The sequence below is a fragment of the Chiloscyllium punctatum genome, chromosome 30 (genome assembly GCF_047496795.1).
Source record: "Chiloscyllium punctatum isolate Juve2018m chromosome 30, sChiPun1.3, whole genome shotgun sequence".
In the NCBI taxonomy this organism is placed as follows: Eukaryota; Metazoa; Chordata; class Chondrichthyes; order Orectolobiformes; family Hemiscylliidae; genus Chiloscyllium; species Chiloscyllium punctatum.
In genome coordinates, this window is record NC_092768.1 from 47,225,051 (window position 1) to 47,248,665 (window position 23,615).

A 23,615-nucleotide genomic window follows, 5' to 3' on the forward strand; every position below is an offset into this window, starting at 1 on the left:
CCGAGCAGAAAACAGCGACGTCATCCATGTACAGGGAGGCCTTAACCTGCAGGCCCCCGCTGCCAGGAATAGTCACCCCCCTCAGGCTCGCATCCTTCCTGATGGATTCGGCAAATGGCTCTATGCAACACACAAACAAGGCGGGTGAGAGGGGGCATCCCTGCCTGACTCCAGATCTTACAGGGAAGCTATCTGATTCCCACCCATTGATTGAGACTGCACTGACAATGTTGGTGTAGAGCAGTCTGATCCAATTTCCGATTCCCTCCCCAAAGCCCATTTTGGAGAGGACATCCCTCATATATGTATGCGATATCCTGTCAAAGGCTTTCTCCTGGTCCAGGCTGATGAGGCAGGTGTCCACCCCCCTGTCCTGCACGTAGGCGATCGTATCCCTGAGGAGTGCGAGACTCTCAGAGATCTTCCTGCCCGGTACAGCACAGGTTTGGTCCGGGTGGATCACCGATCCCAGAGCAGACCTGACCCGGTTGGCGATGACCTTTGACAGGATTTTGTAGTCTGCATTTAACAGTGAGATCGGTCTCCAATTTCTAATTTCCTCCCTCTCCCCCTTCCGCTTGTAGACGAGGGTGATGATGCCTTTCCTCATGGATTCACTCATGGTACCTGCCCGGAGCATACTGACATACACCTCCAGCAGGTCCTGGCCCATCAAGTCCCAAAGAGCGGAATAAACCTCGACCAGTAAGCCGTCGCTTCCGGGAGTTTTATTCTTTTCGAAGGACTCGAGGGCCTTGGTCAGTTCATCCAGAGATAGCGGCTGGTCCAGCCTCTCTCGTGTTCCGTCATCTAGGACCTCCGTGATAGAGGACAGGAACGACTGGGAGGCCGCGCTGTCGGTCGGCTTCGAGTCATACAGGCTGGCGTAGAAGGATTTGCTGATCCTCATGACGTCAGCCTGAGATGACGTTACCGAGCCATCTTCTTTCTTCAGGCTGCTGAGCACGGAGCTCTCTTTGTGCACCTTCTGGAAGAAGAAACGTGAGCACGTCTCGTCCTGCTCCACCGAGCGGACCCTGGACCGGAAGATTATCCTGGAGGCCTCCGAGGCAAAGAGCGAGGCTTGCTGGCCCTTCACCTCCTTGAGGTCCTCCGTGACATCCACCCCCATCGTCTGCAGCAGGAGCAGGTTCTGCATACTTTCCTGGAGCTGGGACAGTTTTCCCCGCCTCTCTCTCGCCTCCTGGACACCTTTGAGGATAAAGAACCTCTTGATGTTCCCTTTTACCGTTTCCCACCAGTCCGCTGGAGACTCAAAGAGGGGCTTCACGGTTCTCCAACCTGCGTAATCCCTCTTGAGCTCTTCGATGTTTCCCGGGGTCAACAGCTTAGTGTTCAGTTTCCACGTTCCCTTGCCCGCCCGCTGTTCGTCCTGTAGGTGACAGTCGGCCAGCAGGAGGCAGTGGTCAGAGAAGAACACCGGCTTGACGTCGGTGGATCTGACCGAGAGCGTTCGGGACACAAACAGGTAATCTATCCTTGAGCGGATAGACCCGTCTGCCCGTGACCAGGTGTATCTACGCTGCGCTCCGTCTGCAGGGGCGCTGAAGACGTCGTGCAGCTTGGCGTCTTTGACCGTTTCCATCAGGGCCCTGGACGTAGCGTCCGGTTTACTGTCCCCCCCGCCGGATCGTCCATCAGCATCAATGATGCAGTTGAAGTCTCCGGCCAGAATGACCGGCCTGGACGTAGCCAGCAACAGTGGAAGCTGTTGCAGGACGGCCAACCGTTCACTCTTACCCACTGGGGCGTACACGTTGATTAGTCTCACGGGAGCGTTTCTGTATTTGACGTCCACGACGAGGAGGCGCCCGCCCACCACCTCCTTAACCTCGGAGATGGTGAAGTTGCCTCCCCGCAACAGGATACCCAGGCCGGAGGCGCGGCTATCGTTGCCCCCCGACCACACTGACGGCCCGTGGGCCCACAAGCTCGACCATCTCCTGTAACTGCTGAGGTGCGGTATCCCGCACTCCTGCAGAAACAGGACATCGGCTTTGACGTTGGCCAGGAAGGCCAGCGTTGAAACACATCGCGTAGCCGCTTTAATGCTACGCACATTTATGCTGGCAATTTTAAACCCCATTTTAACAGTTTGCGGGGTTACCAGTGTCCATTTTCTTCTGGTCTTGCTCCAGTGGGGTAGCTGCGTGCATCCCCGTGGTGACAGCAAACTGCTGGACCTTCCCAGGGCTGAGGTAGTTGTCCGGCTCCACGCTGGAGTCATTTCCCCGCTCTGGTGTCATCGTGTCAGACCCAGGGTCCGCATCGCCCCGTTCTCCATCTGACATCAGGGCTGTCACTGGGACGCTGCTCCCAGTTCCCTGGAGCTGTGGGCCGGTGGGTACCCCTTGGTTCTCACCGGGTAGGGGGAGGCCTTCGCCCATCCCCTCAGAGGGATCGTCTTTTCCTTCTTGGGCGGTGTTGCCCTCCTTTCTCCCCACGGCGCTCTGCCTCTTCCTCCGGAGGCGACCCTTCTTGCGCCCGTCCTCACCCTCGGAGGAGCTGCCTGTATCCTCCTCTTGGAGGTGTCTCTTCCCCCTTCGCTTGGTGGCTTTGGGGCCCTCGAGAGGTTTCCTTTTCCTGTTTTTAACGATAATCCACTGCTCTGCCTCCTTTGATCCCTCCTCTTCCATTTCCTCCGTCTGTCTTGCAGGAGCTTGGGTCGGCTGCTGCATCTCCCCGCTGTCTGCTGCCTGCTCCTCTACAACTTTCCCTTCCTTCTGGGTGCCTCCAGGCACCGTTCCTTTGCTGATTCGCGGTACCTCGTTAGACTTTGTCGGTCCGCGGCTCGTGTTGCCACCTCCGGCCATCTGTGCGTAGGTGGCGGCTCCTCGTCTTGGGCAGGCCTTGTACATGTGGCCCGCCTCCCCGCACAGGTTGCAGCTCTTTTCCTCCCGACAGTCCTTTGTCAAGTGACCCTCCTGTTTGCAGTTCCTGCAGACGGTCACTTTGCAATCCACCGCCACGTGTCCCGACTTCCCGCAGGTTCGGCACACTTTGGGCTGCCCTGCATATGTCAGGTAGCCTCTGCTCCCTCCGATTGCGAAGCTCGAGGGTGGGTGGAGGATGTTCCCACTGTCATCGGCCCTCAGAGTTGCCTTGACCTGCCTCTTACTGGTCCAGATCCCAAAGGGGTCGATCACATCGGTGGCTTCTCCCTCGACTTGGACGTACCTTCCCAGGAAGGTCAGGACATCAGCCGCTGGAACGTAGGGGTTGTACATATGGATTGTAACAACCCGGTTCCTCTGTGCAGGAAGCACACACAATGGCGTCGCCGACAAGATGGAGAACAGCGGCTCCCCTTCCTTCTCCTTGAAGACCTTCAGGAGCTGTTCGCACTGCTTCACGCTTCTGAAGGTCACATCGAAGTAGCCTGCCCCAGGGAAATCCTGCAGGCAGTACACTTTTTTTTTTTTTATTTCAAAAATATACTTTATTCATAAATGATTTGATGGTCTGTACATTGGATCATGCCATACATATGTCCATATTTACAAACACAGATTCGACTTTATTCTTGTCCTTTACAATCCTGTGCATTTTTTCAATCTTGTATATATACATATATTTGGCTGAGGCATCAGCAGAGCCCAAAAAAAAACGTCTGTATGGGCCCCCTGTTCTTCTTTCGGCAGGCCGATCTTACACGGTGGTCTTTCCCCACCGCGCCTTGGCGGCAGCTGCCCCAAGCTTCAGCGCGTCCCTCAACACGTAGTCTTGGACCTTGGAATGTGCCAGTCTGCAACACTCGGTCGGGGTCAACTCCTTCAGCTGGAAGATCAACAGGTTTCGGACCGCCCAGAGAGCGTCCTTCACCGAGTTGATGATCCTCCAGGCGCAGTTAATGTTCGTCTCGGTGTGAGTCCCGGGGAACAGGCCGTAGAGCACGGAGTCCCGCGTCACGGCGCTGCTCGGGACGAACCTCGACAAGCACCACTGCATTCCTCTCCAGACTTCCTCTGCATAGGCACATTCCAGAAGGAGGTGTGTGACAGTCTCGTCCCCCCCGCAGCCACTTCGAGGGCAGCGTGCGGTGCGGCAGAGAGTCCGGGCGTGCATAAAGGATCTCACAGGCAGAGCCCTTCTCACCACCAGCCAAGCCACGTCTTGGTGCTTGTTGGAAAGTTCTGGCGATGAGGCATTCTGCCAAATGGCTTTGACAGTCTGCTCAGGGAACCGCTCGACAGGATCCGCCCTCTCCTTTTCCCGAAGGGTCTCAAGGACGCTACGTGCTGACCCCTTCCTGATGGACTTGTGGTCAAAGGTGTTTTTCCTCATAAATATCTCCACGAAGGACAGGTGATACGGAACGGTCCAACTACTCGGAGCGTTCCGCGGCAGCGAGGCCAGGCCCATCCTTCGCAACACCGGGGACAGGTAGAACCTCAGTACGTAGTGACACTTGGTGTTTGCGTACCGGGGATCCACGCACAGCTTGATGCAGCCACACACAAAGGTGGCCATCAGGGTGAGGGTGGCATTGGGCGTGTTTTTTCCCCCATTGCACCGGTCTTTGTACATTGAGTCTCTTCGGACCCGGTCCATCTTTGATCTCCAAATGAATTGGAAGATGGCCCGGGTGACTGCGGCGGCACAGGTCCTGGGGATAGGCCAGACCTGTGCCACATATAGCAATACTGAGAGGACCTCACACCTGATGACCAGGTTTTTTCCCGCGATGGAGAGCGACCGTTGCCCCCATCTGCCTAGTTTCTGTCTCATCTTCCTGATCCGCTCCTCCCAGGTCTTGGCGCACGCCCCAGCCCCCCCGAACCAAATACCCAGCACCTTCAGGTGGTCAGTCCTGACGGTGAAGGGGATAGAGGATTGGTCGGCCCAGTTCCCGAAGAGCATGGCCTCGCTCTTGCCTCGGTTTACCTTGGCCCCCGAGGCCCGTTCGAACTGGTCGCAGATGCACACGAGTCTGTGCACGGACAGCGGATCCGAGCAGAAAACAGCGACGTCATCCATGTACAGGGAGGCCTTAACCTGCAGGCCCCCGCTGCCAGGAATAGTCACCCCTCTCAGGCTCGCATCCTTCCTGATGGATTCGGCAAATGGCTCTATGCAACACACAAACAAGGCGGGTGAGAGGGGGCATCCCTGCCTGACTCCAGATCTTACAGGGAAGCTATCTGATTCCCACCCATTGATTGAGACTGCACTGACAATGTTGGTGTAGAGCAGTCTGATCCAATTTCCGATTCCCTCCCCAAAGCCCATTTTGGAGAGGACATCCCTCATATATGTATGCGATATCCTGTCAAAGGCTTTCTCCTGGTCCAGGCTGATGAGACAGGTGTCCACCCCCCTGTCCTGCACGTAGGCGATCGTATCCCTGAGGAGTGCGAGACTCTCAGAGATCTTCCTGCCCGGTACAGCACAGGTTTGGTCCGGGTGGATCACCGATCCCAGAGCAGACCTGACCCGGTTGGCGATGACCTTTGACAAGATTTTGTAGTCTGCATTTAACAGTGAGATCGGTCTCCAATTTCTAATTTCCTCCCTCTCTCCCTTCCGCTTGTAGACGAGGGTGATGATGCCTTTCCTCATGGATTCACTCATGGTACCTGCCCGAAGCATACTGACATACACCTCCAGCAGGTCCTGGCCGATCGAGTCCCAAAGAGCGGAATAAACCTCGACCGGTAAGCCGTCGCTTCCGGGAGTTTTATTCTTTTCGAAGGACTCGAGGGCCTTGGTCAGTTCATCCAGAGATAGCGGCTGGTCCAGCCTCTCTCGTGTTCCGTCATCTAGGACCTCCGTGATAGAGGACAGGAACGACTGGGAGGCCGCGCTGTCGGTCGGCTTCGAGTCATACAGGCTGGCGTAGAAGGATTTGCTGATCCTCATGACGTCAGCCTGAGATGACGTTACCGAGCCATCTTCTTTCTTCAGGCTGCTGAGCACGGAGCTCTCTTTGTGCACCTTCTGGAAGAAGAAACGTGAGCACGTCTCGTCCTGCTCCACCGAGCGGACCCTGGACCGGAAGATTATCCTGGAGGCCTCCGAGGCAAAGAGCGAGGCTTGCTGGCCCTTCACCTCCTTGAGGTCCTCCGTGACATCCACCCCCATCGTCTGCAGCAGGAGCAGGTTCTGCATACTTTCCTGGAGCTGGGACAGTTTTCCCCGCCTCTCTCTCGCCTCCTGGACACCTTTGAGGATAAAGAACCTCTTGATGTTCCCTTTTACCGTTTCCCACCAGTCCGCTGGAGACTCAAAGAGGGGCTTCACGGTTCTCCAACCTGCGTAATCCCTCTTGAGCTCTTCGATGTTTCCCGGGGTCAACAGCTTAGTGTTCAGTTTCCACGTTCCCTTGCCCGCCCGCTGTTCGTCCTGTAGGTGACAGTCGGCCAGCAGGAGGCAGTGGTCAGAGAAGAACACCGGCTTGACGTCGGTGGATCTGACCGAGAGCGTTCGGGACACAAACAGGTAATCTATCCTTGAGCGGATAGACCCGTCTGCCCGTGACCAGGTGTATCTACGCTGCGCTCCGTCTGCAGGGGCGCTGAAGACGTCGTGCAGCTTGGCGTCTTTGACCGTTTCCATCAGGGCCCTGGACGTAGCGTCCGGTTTACAAAATACCTTCTGTAATTGATCTGTGAGTCGACTTTCAAGGAAGCGTGAACCGACACTCCAAGGTCTTTATGTTCAGCAACACTCCCTACATTCAGAGTGTGGCAAATTCATTGAATTCACTGCCACAGAAGGCCTAGTCAGCTACAAATCACACCACAACAGGTTCATTTGGAAGCACTAGCTTTCAGAGCACTGCTCCTTCATCACGTGGTTGGGGAGAATAAGATTGTAAGACACAGAATTGAGAGCAAAAGTTTACAGTGTGATGTAACTGAAATTATATACCGAAAAAGACCTCGATTGTTTGTTAAGTCTCTCATGTTTTAGAATGACTATGTTGGTTTCTGTTCTTTCACACATAATCACAAAATGGAGACAATAGATTGGTGAGCCTAACGGCTGTGGTTGCTAAGTTGTGAGAGAGGATTCTGAGAGTTAGGATCTCGAGGCATTTGGGGAGGCGAGGACCCATTTGGAACAGTCAGTGTGGCTTTGTGCGTGGCAAATGGTGAAAGTTGCTCTCTGGTCTTCCAAAAAATTGTTGGTCTTCCAGAACAAGGAGTCGACCTTTCCCACGTGTTGGAGGCACATTCCAAGGTCCAGGACTACATGCTGAGAGAGGCAAGGACTGATTCGGGATAGTCAACATGGCTTTGTGTGTGGGAAATCATATCTCCCAAAGTTGATTGAGTTTTTTGAAGAAGTACCAAAGAGGATTGATGAGGGCAGAGCGGTCCTGTTGTGAAAAGCATTGAAGATAGCGGTTTATTGCAGGATGAAATAAGAGGGGCGGCATTACGTGTGAATTTGAGTGAAACTGAAGTGAACATAGATACAGGGATATATTAGAAGCCGCACGAAGCACAAATGAGCGACATCTATAGGATCATCTGACTTTTGCTTGTAATTCAGGGGAGAGCGCGAACGCAGTCCCCCACTACCACAAATTTTGCAGTCGAGTATCCCGCATTTGGGGACATCGCAGGCGTCAGCACACCCGAAGTGCAATGGGATAGCCTCGTCCTGGGAGAACCTTTTTTTTTTATTTCAAAAATATACTTTATTCATAAATGATTTGATGGTCTGTACATTGGATCATGCCATACATATGTCCATATTTACAAACACAGATTCGACTTTATTCTTGTCCTTTACAATCCTGTGCATTTTTTCAATCTTGTATATATACATATATTTGGCTGAGGCATCAGCAGAGCCCAAAAAAAAACGTCTGTATGGGCCCCCTGTTCTTCTTTCGGCAGGCCGATCTTACACGGTGGTCTTTCCCCACCGCGCCTTGGCGGCAGCTGCCCCAAGCTTCAGCGCGTCCCTCAACACGTAGTCTTGGACCTTGGAATGTGCCAGTCTGCAACACTCGGTCGGGGTCAACTCCTTCAGCTGGAAGATCAACAGGTTTCGGACCGCCCAGAGAGCGTCCTTCACCGAGTTGATGATCCTCCAGGCGCAGTTAATGTTCGTCTCGGTGTGAGTCCCGGGGAACAGGCCGTAGAGCACGGAGTCCCGCGTCACGGCGCTGCTCGGGACGAACCTCGACAAGCACCACTGCATTCCTCTCCAGACTTCCTCTGCATAGGCACATTCCAGAAGGAGGTGTGTGACAGTCTCGTCCCCCCCGCAGCCACTTCGAGGGCAGCGTGCGGTGCGGCAGAGAGTCCGGGCGTGCATAAAGGATCTCACAGGCAGAGCCCTTCTCACCACCAGCCAAGCCACGTCTTGGTGCTTGTTGGAAAGTTCTGGCGATGAGGCATTCTGCCAAATGGCTTTGACAGTCTGCTCAGGGAACCGCTCGACAGGATCCGCCCTCTCCTTTTCCCGAAGGGTCTCAAGGACGCTACGTGCTGACCCCTTCCTGATGGACTTGTGGTCAAAGGTGTTTTTCCTCATAAATTTCTCCACGAAGGACAGGTGATACGGAACGGTCCAACTACTCGGAGCGTTCCGCGGCAGCGAGGCCAGGCCCATCCTTCGCAACACCGGGGACAGGTAGAACCTCAGTACGTAGTGACACTTGGTGTTTGCGTACCGGGGATCCACGCACAGCTTGATGCAGCCACACACAAAGGTGGCCATCAGGGTGAGGGTGGCATTGGGCGTGTTTTTTCCCCCATTGCACCGGTCTTTGTACATTGAGTCTCTTCGGACCCGGTCCATCTTTGATCTCCAAATGAATTGGAAGATGGCCCGGGTGACTGCGGCGGCACAGGTCCTGGGGATAGGCCAGACCTGTGCCACATATAGCAATACTGAGAGGACCTCACACCTGATGACCAGGTTTTTTCCCGCGATGGAGAGCGACCGTTGCCCCCATCTGCCTAGTTTCTGTCTCATCTTCCTGATCCGCTCCTCCCAGGTCTTGGCGCACGCCCCAGCCCCCCCGAACCAAATACCCAGCACCTTCAGGTGGTCAGTCCTGACGGTGAAGGGGATAGAGGATTGGTCGGCCCAGTTCCCGAAGAGCATGGCCTCGCTCTTGCCTCGGTTTACCTTGGCCCCCGAGGCCCGTTCGAACTGGTCGCAGATGCACACGAGTCTGTGCACGGACAGCGGATCCGAGCAGAAAACAGCGACGTCATCCATGTACAGGGAGGCCTTAACCTGCAGGCCCCCGCTGCCAGGAATAGTCACCCCTCTCAGGCTCGCATCCTTCCTGATGGATTCGGCAAATGGCTCTATGCAACACACAAACAAGGCGGGTGAGAGGGGGCATCCCTGCCTGACTCCAGATCTTACAGGGAAGCTATCTGATTCCCACCCATTGATTGAGACTGCACTGACAATGTTGGTGTAGAGCAGTCTGATCCAATTTCCGATTCCCTCCCCAAAGCCCATTTTGGAGAGGACATCCCTCATATATGTATGCGATATCCTGTCAAAGGCTTTCTCCTGGTCCAGGCTGATGAGACAGGTGTCCACCCCCCTGTCCTGCACGTAGGCGATCGTATCCCTGAGGAGTGCGAGACTCTCAGAGATCTTCCTGCCCGGTACAGCACAGGTTTGGTCCGGGTGGATCACCGATCCCAGAGCAGACCTGACCCGGTTGGCGATGACCTTTGACAAGATTTTGTAGTCTGCATTTAACAGTGAGATCGGTCTCCAATTTCTAATTTCCTCCCTCTCTCCCTTCCGCTTGTAGACGAGGGTGATGATGCCTTTCCTCATGGATTCACTCATGGTACCTGCCCGAAGCATACTGACATACACCTCCAGCAGGTCCTGGCCGATCGAGTCCCAAAGAGCGGAATAAACCTCGACCGGTAAGCCGTCGCTTCCGGGAGTTTTATTCTTTTCGAAGGACTCGAGGGCCTTGGTCAGTTCATCCAGAGATAGCGGCTGGTCCAGCCTCTCTCGTGTTCCGTCATCTAGGACCTCCGTGATAGAGGACAGGAACGACTGGGAGGCCGCGCTGTCGGTCGGCTTCGAGTCATACAGGCTGGCGTAGAAGGATTTGCTGATCCTCATGACGTCAGCCTGAGATGACGTTACCGAGCCATCTTCTTTCTTCAGGCTGCTGAGCACGGAGCTCTCTTTGTGCACCTTCTGGAAGAAGAAACGTGAGCACGTCTCGTCCTGCTCCACCGAGCGGACCCTGGACCGGAAGATTATCCTGGAGGCCTCCGAGGCAAAGAGCGAGGCTTGCTGGCCCTTCACCTCCTTGAGGTCCTCCGTGACATCCACCCCCATCGTCTGCAGCAGGAGCAGGTTCTGCATACTTTCCTGGAGCTGGGACAGTTTTCCCCGCCTCTCTCTCGCCTCCTGGACACCTTTGAGGATAAAGAACCTCTTGATGTTCCCTTTTACCGTTTCCCACCAGTCCGCTGGAGACTCAAAGAGGGGCTTCACGGTTCTCCAACCTGCGTAATCCCTCTTGAGCTCTTCGATGTTTCCCGGGGTCAACAGCTTAGTGTTCAGTTTCCACGTTCCCTTGCCCGCCCGCTGTTCGTCCTGTAGGTGACAGTCGGCCAGCAGGAGGCAGTGGTCAGAGAAGAACACCGGCTTGACGTCGGTGGATCTGACCGAGAGCGTTCGGGACACAAACAGGTAATCTATCCTTGAGCGGATAGACCCGTCTGCCCGTGACCAGGTGTATCTACGCTGCGCTCCGTCTGCAGGGGCGCTGAAGACGTCGTGCAGCTTGGCGTCTTTGACCGTTTCCATCAGGGCCCTGGACGTAGCGTCCGGTTTACAAAATACCTTCTGTAATTGATCTGTGAGTCGACTTTCAAGGAAGCGTGAACCGACACTCCAAGGTCTTTATGTTCAGCAACACTCCCTACATTCAGAGTGTGGCAAATTCATTGAATTCACTGCCACAGAAGGCCTAGTCAGCTACAAATCACACCACAACAGGTTCATTTGGAAGCACTAGCTTTCAGAGCACTGCTCCTTCATCACGTGGTTGGGGAGAATAAGATTGTAAGACACAGAATTGAGAGCAAAAGTTTACAGTGTGATGTAACTGAAATTATATACCGAAAAAGACCTCGATTGTTTGTTAAGTCTCTCATGTTTTAGAATGACTATGTTGGTTTCTGTTCTTTCACACATAATCACAAAATGGAGACAATAGATTGGTGAGCCTAACGGCTGTGGTTGCTAAGTTGTGAGAGAGGATTCTGAGAGTTAGGATCTCGAGGCATTTGGGGAGGCGAGGACCCATTTGGAACAGTCAGTGTGGCTTTGTGCGTGGCAAATGGTGAAAGTTGCTCTCTGGTCTTCCAAAAAATTGTTGGTCTTCCAGAACAAGGAGTCGACCTTTCCCACGTGTTGGAGGCACATTCCAAGGTCCAGGACTACATGCTGAGAGAGGCAAGGACTGATTCGGGATAGTCAACATGGCTTTGTGTGTGGGAAATCATATCTCCCAAAGTTGATTGAGTTTTTTGAAGAAGTACCAAAGAGGATTGATGAGGGCAGAGCGGTCCTGTTGTGAAAAGCATTGAAGATAGCGGTTTATTGCAGGATGAAATAAGAGGGGCGGCATTACGTGTGAATTTGAGTGAAACTGAAGTGAACATAGATACAGGGATATATTAGAAGCCGCACGAAGCACAAATGAGCGACATCTATAGGATCATCTGACTTTTGCTTGTAATTCAGGGGAGAGCGCGAACGCAGTCCCCCACTACCACAAATTTTGCAGTCGAGTATCCCGCATTTGGGGACATCGCAGGCGTCAGCACACCCGAAGTGCAATGGGATAGCCTCGTCCTGGGAGAACCACCTTGGTGATCATGGTATCTCCCCTGCCAGGTAAGTATGCTTAATATTCTCACTCGCTCAAACCCAACAACAGCCCATACCTCTTACACTCATACTAACTGCGTTTTCGAAAATCGGAAATACATCTCTCTAAGGTTCCCTGCCTGTACAACAGCGCAATTTCTCACCTGGATCACAGAACATCCAGAAAGACTCAGGTTTCACTGAATACGACACTCACTGGGCGACGTGAGAAGCTGCGCTAATTTGCATTTCGTCCTTAAACGGAAATACTCCGCTCCGCCCCGCCCCCTTCACAGTATCTCCTCTTTCACCAAAACAAAGCCGCAGAACTCTCTCATACACTTGAAGCACTCTGTTATCAAACACTATTTACAATGTGAGGTGAACGCGAATAAAAGCAATTTGTAAGCTTTGCTGGTGAAACTTGAAAGATATTTTGAAATCACTTGTTCCTAATTCCTACAAATTGAACAAATCTTCTTTTGTGAAACTGCAGCTTTGCAATCTTCCCCCCTCTGTGTTCCACCATGTAAATCAATCACTTCAGGAGACCTCACGGTTAAGATTAAAGGTGCCAGGAACAAGGAAATATTCCTCAACGCTGTTTAGATGTGACATTAAACTGAGAGCACCACCTTTTCTGGATGCACATTCCATGTTTTCAACACCCTCTGTTGTTTCGAAAAACAGTCGCCTGTGATTCAAATGTAAATATTATTTTCATATATGTCTTTGATTTACTTGCACTAATAATGACACGTGGTTATTATGGTTGAAGTACAAGATTAGATTCCCTACGGTGTGGAAACAGGCCCTTCAGCCCAACAAGTCCACACAGACCCTTGGAAGAGGAATCCCCTCTGATGCACCCAACACTACAGGCAATTTTAGCACTGCCAATTCACTTAACCTGCACACAGTCGCCCGAGGCTGGAATCAAACCCGTGTCCCTGGTGCTGTGAGGCAGCGGTGCTAACCACTGAGCCACCGTGCTACTCCCATATAGCACCTCTATAAAACCCATCTGTCCTTCTCATTTCCAGAGCAACTTTACAGTTCTTTAATGCCTGTGCCCTCTGGCTTTGAGAACGCAAGATAATGTTTAATTTTAAAAATTATACTTTATTCATTTAAATGTCTTTACATATATATGGTGGCTCAGTGGTTAGCACAGCTGCCTCACAGCATCAGAGTCCCAGGTTCAATCCAGCCTTGGACGACTGTCTGTGTGGAGTTTGCACATCCTCCCTGTGTCTGAGTGGGTTTCCTCCGAGTGCTCCGGCTTCCTCCCACAGTCCAAGGATGTGCAGGTCAGGTGAATCGGACGTGCTAGGTTGCCCATAGTGTTAGGTGCATTAGTCAGAGGGAAATGGGTCAAGGTGGGTTACTGTCCGGAGAGTCGGTGTGAACTGGTTGGGCCCAAGGGCCTTTTTCCATACTCTAGGGAATCTAATCATATATATTTTTTATCACAAATGCAGGGTACAGTAGCATATCAAAGAGACGAATAAACATTGGAGTTTTACTCTAATCAACAAACAAACAAAAGGCATCTCTTATTTGTGCAAGATTGCATTTTCAGAGAGTGATAAAGAGGTTTATACTACCCCAAACTGAAGATCAGGCTGTTCCTCCTGCTCCCAAGGTTTCTGATTCTTGGTGCTAATGTTCTCTTTGGAGTGTGTGAGGGAACCCGTCTGATCGGAGTTGCTTTATTTGACAGGAGGCTGGAAGAACACAGCAAGCCAGGCAACTTCAGGAGATGGAGAAGTCAATGTTTCGGGACTAACCCTTCATCAGGACTGGGCTTTGAACGACTTATCTGGGTCACCTCTGAGTGCTGTTGGGCAGCAACGGTTTGATGTAAGAATGGAATTAGCATAAATTAGTTACTTGATGTTAATTGACATTCTACCTCGGGAAGACTGTTACAAAAGACAGTGTCGGATATTGTAATTTCCCTATTGACTGAGCGGACCCTGGAGCCGAACTGTCTCAATTGCAGTTCGACTGAAATTCAGATCTACTGTTCCACCCGAAACCTTGCAGCATTGTCCTGCCAACACCTATTCAATCAATCAAGTTGAATGGCCTGTATATCTGTCTGACTTGATCCAAGTGAATGCTGCAAGCTTCCTGCCTTCATACCGCAGTTCCCACTGTCCTATTAAAACCTATTCCATATTCAAAGTTTGGGAGAAGATTTGTAGCTCGGGTGCTCGTTGTTGTGGTTCTGTTCGCCGAGCTGGGACATTAAGAACATAATGAAGAACATAATTATACTACCAGCAGACAAAGGCAGAATGACGGTCATCCTGGACAAAGCAGAGTACATGCAAAAAGCACAACAACTACTTGTAGATACCAAATCCCAGCTCGGCGAACACAACCACAACCTATTCCATATCATCAATCAGGGTAACAGGTGTGCATACCTGTTGGTCTGGCCTGATCCAACTTCAGTGATCCAGTTTTCCCAATAGGCCATTCAATTGGCCAATGTTGTTTTCAGAATCCCAAAAGAGCCTGTAATTTCTTTAAAAGGGACAAGATAGCAGACCATCCCTCCCAGATCGTCTCAACACCTTCTATGCTCGCTTTGAGCAGAATTTCGGTGGAGAGGTAACACCTATTCCGACAAGTCCTAATGAACCTATCCCAACAGTCACTGCATCAGAGGTCAGATCAGTTTTCCTTCGTGTGAATCCAAGGAGAGCGATGGGACCAGATGGAGTACCAGGCCGTGCACTCAGGGCATGCGCAGATCAACTGGCAGATGTCTTCTCGGACATCTTCCAGCTCTCCCTGAAGCAGGCTACTGTCGCTGCCTGTTTCAAGAGGGCCAACATCATCCCTGTGCCTAAGAAGGCTCGTGCAGCATGTCTCAATGACTACTGCCCTGTGGCCCTCACTTTGGTGGTCAGGAAGTGCTTTGAAAAGCTGGTCATTGCATTCATCAACTCCAGCCTCCCCACTACTCTTTGACCCACTCTAATTTGCCTATCGGACCGACAGATCCACGTCAGATGCCATATCACTTGCCCTTCATTCTTCCCTAGAACATCTTGACACCAAGAACAGCTACCTAAGAATCCTACTCATTGACTACAGTTCAGCCTTCAACACTATTATTCACTTGAGGCTGATTACTAAACTGAGTGATCTCAGACTGAGCCCCACTCTCTACAACTGGATCCTCACTTTCCTGACCCACAGGCCACAATCAGTGAAGACTGGGGACAATATTTCATCTTCACTAACACTCAACACTGGAGCCCCCCCAGGGGTGCGTTCTCAGTCCCCCACTGTACACTGTATACCCATGGCTGCATCGCCAAATACCAGACTAATGCCATTTATAAATTTGCTGATCACATCACCACAGTTGATTGAATCTCAGATGGTGACAAATAGGTCACAGACTGGGAGGTGGAAGACCTTGAAAAATGCTGCACTGAGAACAACCTAGCTCTCAATGCCGGCAAAACCAAGGAACTCTTTATTGACTTTCGGTGGGATGTTACTCACACACCCCTACACATTAATAGCACAGAGGTGTTACGAGTGGAGAGTGTCAAGCTCCTGGGAGTGGTCATCCACAACAAACTTTCCTGGACTCTTCACGTGAACGCACTGGTTACAAAGGCCCAACAATGTCTCTTCTTCCTCAGGCAGCTGAGGGAATTTGGCATGACGGAAAATACCCTTGCCAACTTTTATAGGTGCACCACCGAGAGCATTCTGTCTGGATGTATCACTACCTGGTATGGCAACGGTACCATTCAAGATCGGAGACGGTTACAGAGAGTGGTGAACTCGGCCGGACAATCACAAAGGCCAACCTCCCATCTACAGAATCCATCTACCAGGCCCTCTGTCAAGGAAAGGCCGCCAGCATTCTCAAAGATCCATCCCACCGGGGCAATGTTTTGCTACAACTTCTGACCTGGGTGTGTATAACACTAATGCTCCTGCTAAGGGCCTGAACATAATCTAGCAGGGCAGTGGCAGCAAATCCTGGTGCCTACCAGGACTGCGTTAAAGTCTGCATCATGTCCCTCTTGCCCATGTGACCTATGCCATGGGCTGCGAGGGTCAGTGAGTGTAGGTGGGCTCTTGGGCAAATGATGCGGCCGTCAGGGTGTCTGAGCAGCTGTAGGGAAGGAGACTGTGTGGTCCCAATGTGGGGCCCAACTCTCCTTTCCTTGCGGTGGAGAAGCCTCTTGGCCAGCTCGCACTGCCTCCATTGAGTCAGGCAAGACTGGGGCCTTCCCTATTCTGGGGTATGCAGGGGGAGGCAGGACGGCCTCCCAGGCTGCTGGGTCAGCTGAGGCATTCCCCAGGGTGACACGGTCAGTGGCAGAGGTATGGGCAGCTCATTTTATAATGGCTAGGGTGGAGGGTAAAAGGACCGCTTCCAGGAGGTTAGAGGTCAGCGCAGTGTGTTGTAGTGGCCTCCCTGCTGACGTGATGAAGCCTCTCTGTTTCCAAAGTGGGCTAAAAATCATGGACGACTCTGAAGGCCTATCTAGAGTCAGTATCAATGTTTTCCGTGTGACCTTTACCAATGATACAAGCCCTAGTGACCACAAACTGCTCCGCAGTCTGTGAGGATGTGCCATCTGGCAGTGCAGCCGACTCTCGGACTGTGAAAGGGGAACAGACGGCATACCCTGCCAGTGTACAGTGGTCTGAGGGCCTGAAGGATGAGCCATCTGTATAGAGTATGAGGTCAGGATTGTCTAGAGGTGTTTCACAGAGGTCAGTGCGTGGAGTGACAACCTGCTGAACAAGATCTAAACAGTCCTGGTCGTCCGCAATGGCGTTCTGAGTGAGTGGGAGCAGGGTGGTGGGGTTCAGAGCAGGGGTACATTGTAGGGGCAGGTCAGCTTTAGACAGTAAAGCGACCTCATAGCTAGTTCTCCGGGTGGCAGTGAAATGTTGGGTTGTGTCAGAATTTAGCAGCAGGGAGACCGAATGGGGAACCAAAACAGTCCATGGGTGATCCAGCACAATGGGGGTTAGCCTTCTCTACTGTTCCCACAGTTGCTGCCATAGCACTCAGACATGCCAGTGTTCCCCATACAACAGGCAGTAAGTGTACAGAGTCAAAAGCAACAGGGCGCTGGGATCCCCAGGCAGCTGTGTTAAAATGCTGGATGCAAACCCCTCGGATTTGTTGACGTACAGGTAGAAGGGCTGAGAGTAATCTGGGACCCCCAGGGCTGTTTTAGATCAGTGAATGCCTGTTCTAACTTTGGTGTCCAGGTCACTTTCGCTGGCTGCTTTGGTGAGGATGCCTCCCACAGGGGTTCATCAATGGCACGGTGGTCTGGGATCCAGTGCCTGAAAGAATTCCCCATCCCCAGGAAAATCTGCAGCTGAGCTCTTGTGACTGGCGGGGGAAGCTGGGTGATGGGCGTGACTCTCTCTCTCTCTCTCGATCATGCCCTGAGGCCATGTGAGAGTTTGTACCCCAAGTACTGGACTGGGTATTGGCAGAGTTGCATTTTCTCCATGGAGAGCCTGTGTCCATCCTTTGCCTGACAGCAGAGCATCCTGTATCCATGATTCAGTGGAGGTGGAGGCCAGGAACAAGTCGTCTGCCTATTGCAGGAGGGTGCTGTTGCATGGCAGGTGTAGAGTAGAGAGGGTACAGTGTGCTGCAGCGGCATAGACTATGTGGCTGTCCGTGTAACCCTGGGGAGGCCTGGTCCATGTCTACTGGCAGCTGCTGTATGTAAAAGGGAAAAGGTACTGGCTCTCAGGGGACAGTTTGATGGAGAAAAGAGTTGGGCAGAGGTCAGTTACAGAAAAGCAGGTGGAGGAAGCAGGGATGCTGGTGAGTATGGCATTAGTGTCCGGGACCACTGGGGAGCAGGGAATCACAATTCCATTGACAGCACTCAGATCCTGGAGAAAACATCACTTTACTGGCCTCCCGGGTTTTGGGATGGGTAGGATGGGTGTATTACAGGGATTGCTTGTTGGCATGAGGACACCCTGTTTGTGGTCATTGGTAAAGGTCACACGGATGAACTGACCAAGGCCCTCGAGTCCTTCGAAAAGAATAAAACTCCCGGAAGCGACGGCTTACCGGTCGAGGTTTATTCCGCTCTCTGGGACTTGATCGGCCAGGACCTGCTGGAGGTGTATGTCAGTATGCTTCGGGCAGGTACCATGAGTGAATCCATGAGGAAAGGCATCATCACCCTCGTCTACAAGCGGAAGGGGGAGAGGGAGGAAATTAGAAATTGGAGACCGATCTCACTGTTAAATGCAGACTACAAAATCTTGTCAAAGGTCATCGCCAACCGGGTCAGGTCTGCTCTGGGATCGGTGATCCACCCGGACCAAACCTGTGCTGTACCGGGCAGGAAGATCTCTGAGAGTCTCGCATTCCTCAGGGATACGATCGCCTACGTGCAGGACAGGGGGGTGGACACCTGCCTCATCAGCCTGGACCAGGAGAAAGCCTTTGACAGGATATCGCATACATATATGAGGGATGTCCTCTCCAAAATGGGCTTTGGGGAGGGAATCGGAAATTGGATCAGACTGCTCTACACCAACATTGTCAGTGCAGTCTCAATCAATGGTTGGGAATCAGATAGCTTCCTTGTAAGATCTGGAGTCAGGCAGGGATGCCCCCTCTCACCCGCCTTGTTTGTGTGTTGCATAGAGCCATTTGCCGAATCCATCAGGAAGGATGCGAGCCTGAGAGGGGTGACAATTCCTGGCAGCGGGGGCCTGCAGGTTAAGGCCTCCCTGTACATGGATGACGTCGCTGTTTTCTGCTCGGATCCGCTGTCCGTGCACAGACTCGTGTGCATCTGCGACCAGTTCGAACGGGCCTCGGGGGCCAAGGTAAACCGAGGCAAGAGCGAGGCCATGCTCTTCGGGAACTGGGCCGACCAATCCTCTATCCCCTTCACCGTTAGGACTGACCACCTGAAGGTGCTGGGTATTTGGTTCGGGGGGGCTGGGGCGTGCGCCAAGACCTGGGAGGAGCGGATCAGGAAGATGAGACAGAAACTAGGCAGATGGGGGCAACGGTCGCTCTCCATCGCGGGAAAAAACCTGGTCATCAGGTGTGAGGTACTCTCAGTATTGCTATATGTGGCACAGGTCTGGCCTATCCCCAGGACCTGTGCCGCCGCAGTCACCCGGGCCATCTTCCAATTCATTTGGAGATCAAAGATGGACCGGGTCCGAAGAGACTCTATGTACAAAGACCGGTGCAATGGGGGAAAAAACACGCCCAATGCCACCCTCACCCTGATGGCCACCTTTGTGTGTTGCTGCATCAAGCTGTGCGTGGATCCCCGGTACGCAAACACCAAGTGTCACTACGTACTGAGGTTCTACCTGTCCCCGGTGTTGCGAAGGATGGGCCTGGCCTCGCTGCCGCGGAACGCTCCGAGTAGTTGGACCGTTCCGTATCACCTGTCCTTCGTGGAGAAATTTATGAGGAAAAACACCTTTGACCACAAGTCCATCAGGAAGTGGTCAGCACGTAGCGTCCTTGAGACCCTTCGGGAAAAGGAGAGGGCGGATCCTGTCGAGCGGAAACCAACATAGTCATTCTAAAACATGAGAGACTTAACAAACAATCGAGGTCTTTTTCGGTATATAATTTCAGTTACATCACACTGTAAACTTTTGCTCTAAATTCTGTGTCTTATTCTCCCCGACCACGTGATGAAGGAGCAGCGCTCTGAAAGCTAGTGCTTCCAAATGAACCTGTTGTGGTGTGATTTGGAACTGACTAGGCCTTCTGTGGCAGTGAATTCCATGAATTTGCCACACTCTGAATGTAGGGAGTGTTGCTGAACATAAAGACCTTGGAGTGTCGGTTCACGCTTCCTTGAAAGTCGACTCACAGATCAATTACAGAAGGTATTTTGTGTGCTTCCCTTCATTGGTTGGAGGGTACAGTATCAGAGTTGGGATTTTATGTTGCGACTGTACAGGACATTGGTGAGGCAGAGTTTGGAGTATTGTGTCCAATTCTGGTCTCCTTACTATCGAAAGGATGTTGTGAACCTTGAAATGGTTCAGAATACATTTACAAGGATGTTGTCAGGTTTGGAGGATTTGAGCTTTTGGGAGAGACTGAATAGGCTGGGACTGTTTTCCCTGGAGTGTCGGAGGCTGAGGGGTGACCTTATAGAGGTTTATAAAATCATGAGGGGAATGGATAGGATAAAAAGACAAGATCTTTTTCCCTCGGGTGGGTGAGTCCAGAACTAGAGGGCATACGTTCAGGGTGAGAATTGAAAGATCTCAAAGGGAACTAAGGGACAACGTTTTCACACACAGTGTGGTACGTGTATGGAATGAGCTGCCAGAGGAAGTGGTGGAGAAGAGCTTATGCCCGAAACATCGATTCTCCTTCTTCTTGGATGTTGCCTGACCTGCTGCGCTTTTCCAGCAACACATTTTTCAGAGGAAGTGGTGGAGGCTGGTACAATTACAGCATTGAAAAGGCATCTGGATGGTATATGAATAGGAAGGGTTTGGAGGGATATGGGCCAAGTGCTGGCAAATGGGCCTAGATTAGGTTAGGATATCTGGTCGGCATGGATGAGTTGGACTGAAGGGTCTGTTTCCATGCTGTATATCTCTATCACTCTATGTCCAGAGCTTTATAGATCCTCAGAAGTACATCTCTGCTTTTATATTCAAGTCCTAGTTGATTAATGAGGGAAGGGACAGAGGTGTCATATACATGGACTTTGGTAAGGCATTTGATAGGGTTCCCTATGGTAAGCTGATGGAGAAGGTGAAGTCGCACGGGGTCCAGGCTGTTCTAGCTAGATGGACAGAGAACAGGTTGGGCAACAGCAGACAGAGAGTATTAGTGGAGGGGAGCTTCTCAAAATGGAGACCTGTGTCCTATGGTGTTCCACAGGGATCCATGCTGGGATCACTGTTGCTTGTGATGTACATAAATGATTTGCAGGAACATGTGGGTTGCTTCATGAGCAAGTTTGCAGATGAAACTAAGACTGGTGGCGTAGCAGAGAGTGAAGGGGTCTGTCAGAGAATACCGCAGAATACAGACAGATTGGTGAATTGGGCAGAGAAATGGCAGATGGTGTTCACTCCGGACAAATGCGAGGTGATGGATCTTGGAAGATCAAATTCCAGAGTGAACTATAGAATAAATGGAAAAGTCCTGGGGAAAATTGACGTACAGAGAGATCTTGGTGTTCAGGTCCATTGTTCCCTGAAGGTGGCAACGTAGATCAGTAGAGTGGTCAAAAAGGCATACGGCATCCTTTCCTTCATCAGACGGGTATTGAGTGCAAGAGTTGGCAGGTCATGTTACAGTTGTTTCAGACTTTGGTTCGGCCACATTAGGAATACTACGTGCAGTTCTGGTCCCAACATTGCCGAAACAATATGGACCATAGCTAACTATGAAGAGAGGTTAAGTAGATTAGGATTATCTTCATTGTAAATGACGGAGGTTGAGGAGGGCCCTGATTGAGGCCTCAAAAATCATGAGAAGTAGACACAGGATGGACAGCAAGAAGCTTTTCCCCAGACTGGAGGATTCAATCACTAGGGGTCACATGTTCACAGTGAGAGGGGCAAAGTTTAGGGGAGTTATGTGTGGAAAGTTCATCAGGCAGAAGGTTGTGGGTGCCTGCAACACATTGTTAGTGGAGGTGGTAGGGGCTGGAAAAACAAGGTCATTGACGATGTATCCAGGTAGATACATGAATGGGGAGGGAACAAAACGACACAGAGCTTTTGAAAATAGGTGGCAGGTTTAGACAGAGAAGCTGAATCGGCAGAGGCTTAGAGGGCTGAAGGGCCTGTTTGTGTAAATTTCTTTGTTATTTGTTCGTCTCAAAGTAAATGCCAACATTGCATTTGCCTTCCCAACTACTGACTCAACCTACAAGTTTTACCTTGAGAGAATGGTGGACTTTGCAAGTCTCTTTGCACTTCAGATTTCCAAATGTTCTCCCCATTTAGAAATAGTCCATGCTTCAATTCTTCTTTGGGAGCAGGAAGAACAACCTGAACTTCAGTTTGACCCACTATGAACAGGGTAATATAGACCTCTTTATCATATTCTGTAAATGCAATCTTGTCAGTGGCACGGTGGCACAGTAGTTAGCACTGCTGCCTCACAGCGCCAGCGACCCCGGTTCAGTACCCGCCTCGGGTGACGGTGTGTGTGGAGTTTGCACATTCTCCCCGTGACTGCGTGGGTTTCCTCCGGGTGCTCCGGTTTCCTCCCACAGTCCAAAGATGTGCAGGCTCGGTGAATTGACCATGCTAGATTACCCACAGTGTTAGGTGAAGGGGTAAATGTAGGGGAATGGGTCTGGGTGGGTGGCTCTTCAGAGGGTCGGTGTGGACTTGTTGGGCCGAAGGGCCTGTTTCCACACTGTAAATAATCTAATCTAAGAGATGCCATTTATTTGATGATTAGGGTAAAACTCCAATGTGTAATTGCTTCTTTGATATGCTACTGTACCCTGCATTTGTGAGAAAACACTTACATGTAAAGACATTTCTATGAATAAAGTATAAATTTTCAAATTAAAAGAAATCTTGCACTCTCAAAGCAGATTGCGAACCTCCCACAACCCCGAGGGCAGTCTCATAACACAGCAATACCAAAGCCACACAAAGAACAGGTCAGATGGAGAGACAGCACCAAGGACATTGTTCCCAGGACAGGAACAATGGAAGCTCCTTACTTTTACAGAAGAGATATTCTCACCAACCTGCAAAGAGCTGGAATTTCCTGATCCCATTGATACTGTCAGGATGTTGCATTGTATCGTGATTCAGGACATTCATCCGATAACTGTTTTGTAACTAGATTACTCCATATCCAGATACATTGTATCTTTCCCCATTTTCATTCATCTTTTTGTATCAGACTCCTATAAAACCTGACTTCATCCTCAGCTCAAGGAAGAGAACCCCTGATCTCCCTGTACAGACTATCAGTTCTGTATCAGACTAGTCAGTTTCTCTTCCAACCATATCGCTTGTAATAAACAGCTTGTCAATTTCACCCGATCTGATTTGTGTACTATCTGCCTTATTGGGCTAATTTCTCCCACAGGGTCAGTGTGGCCTTGTTGGGGCCGAAGGGCCTGTTTCCACACTCTAGGGAATCTAATCTAATCAGATATCTATCTTATATTTCAACGATCATTAGTACATCTCATTGGTAAAACACGTTCCGTTATTAGTGTAAGTAAGTAAGTCCCGTAAATCAAAGACATGTGTAAACGATATTTACATTTGAATCACAGGCGACTGTTTTTCAAAGCAAAAAAGGGTGTTGAAAACGTGTAATGTGCAGCCAGAGAAGACGGTGCTCTCAGTTTAAGCTCTCATCCAAACAATGTTGAGAAATATTTACTTGTACCTGGCACCTTTAATCTTAATCGCTTGGAATAAAGATCTTGTCGATTTCACCCGATCTGGTTGTGTGCTTTCTGCTTTATTGGGACATTTCTCTGACAGTTTGTCGATATTAGTCGACAGCTCCTTTTTCTCTGAACAGGGTAAGCGAACCTGACATTTTAAATATAGCCCAATTCGAACCTGGCGGCCAGTCCTGCCCCAGCCAGTCAGACCAGAGAAAGGCTGGATTGGGAGATGCCAGTGTTAGACTGGGGTGTAGAAAGTTAAAAACCACACAACCCCAGGTTATAGTCTAACAGGTGTTTGCAAGGTTTGTGAAGGTTTGTAGTTTGAGGTTTAAGGTGTAGTTTTGCTCGCTG

General features: G+C 51.1%; 2 non-coding genes across 2 annotated transcripts; both read right to left on the reverse strand.

Annotated features, from left to right (window-relative positions):
• Positions 1-7,515: 7,515 nt before the first annotated feature.
• On the reverse strand, positions 7,516-7,680 carry LOC140455786 (U1 spliceosomal RNA). Its single transcript, XR_011953038.1, has one exon. It is a non-coding gene; the product is annotated as a U1 spliceosomal RNA (small nuclear RNA).
• A 4,041-nt stretch (positions 7,681-11,721) lies between these two features.
• Positions 11,722-11,885, reverse strand: LOC140455792 (U1 spliceosomal RNA). The gene has a single exon (XR_011953043.1). It is a non-coding gene; the product is annotated as a U1 spliceosomal RNA (small nuclear RNA).
• Positions 11,886-23,615: the final 11,730 nt, after the last annotated feature.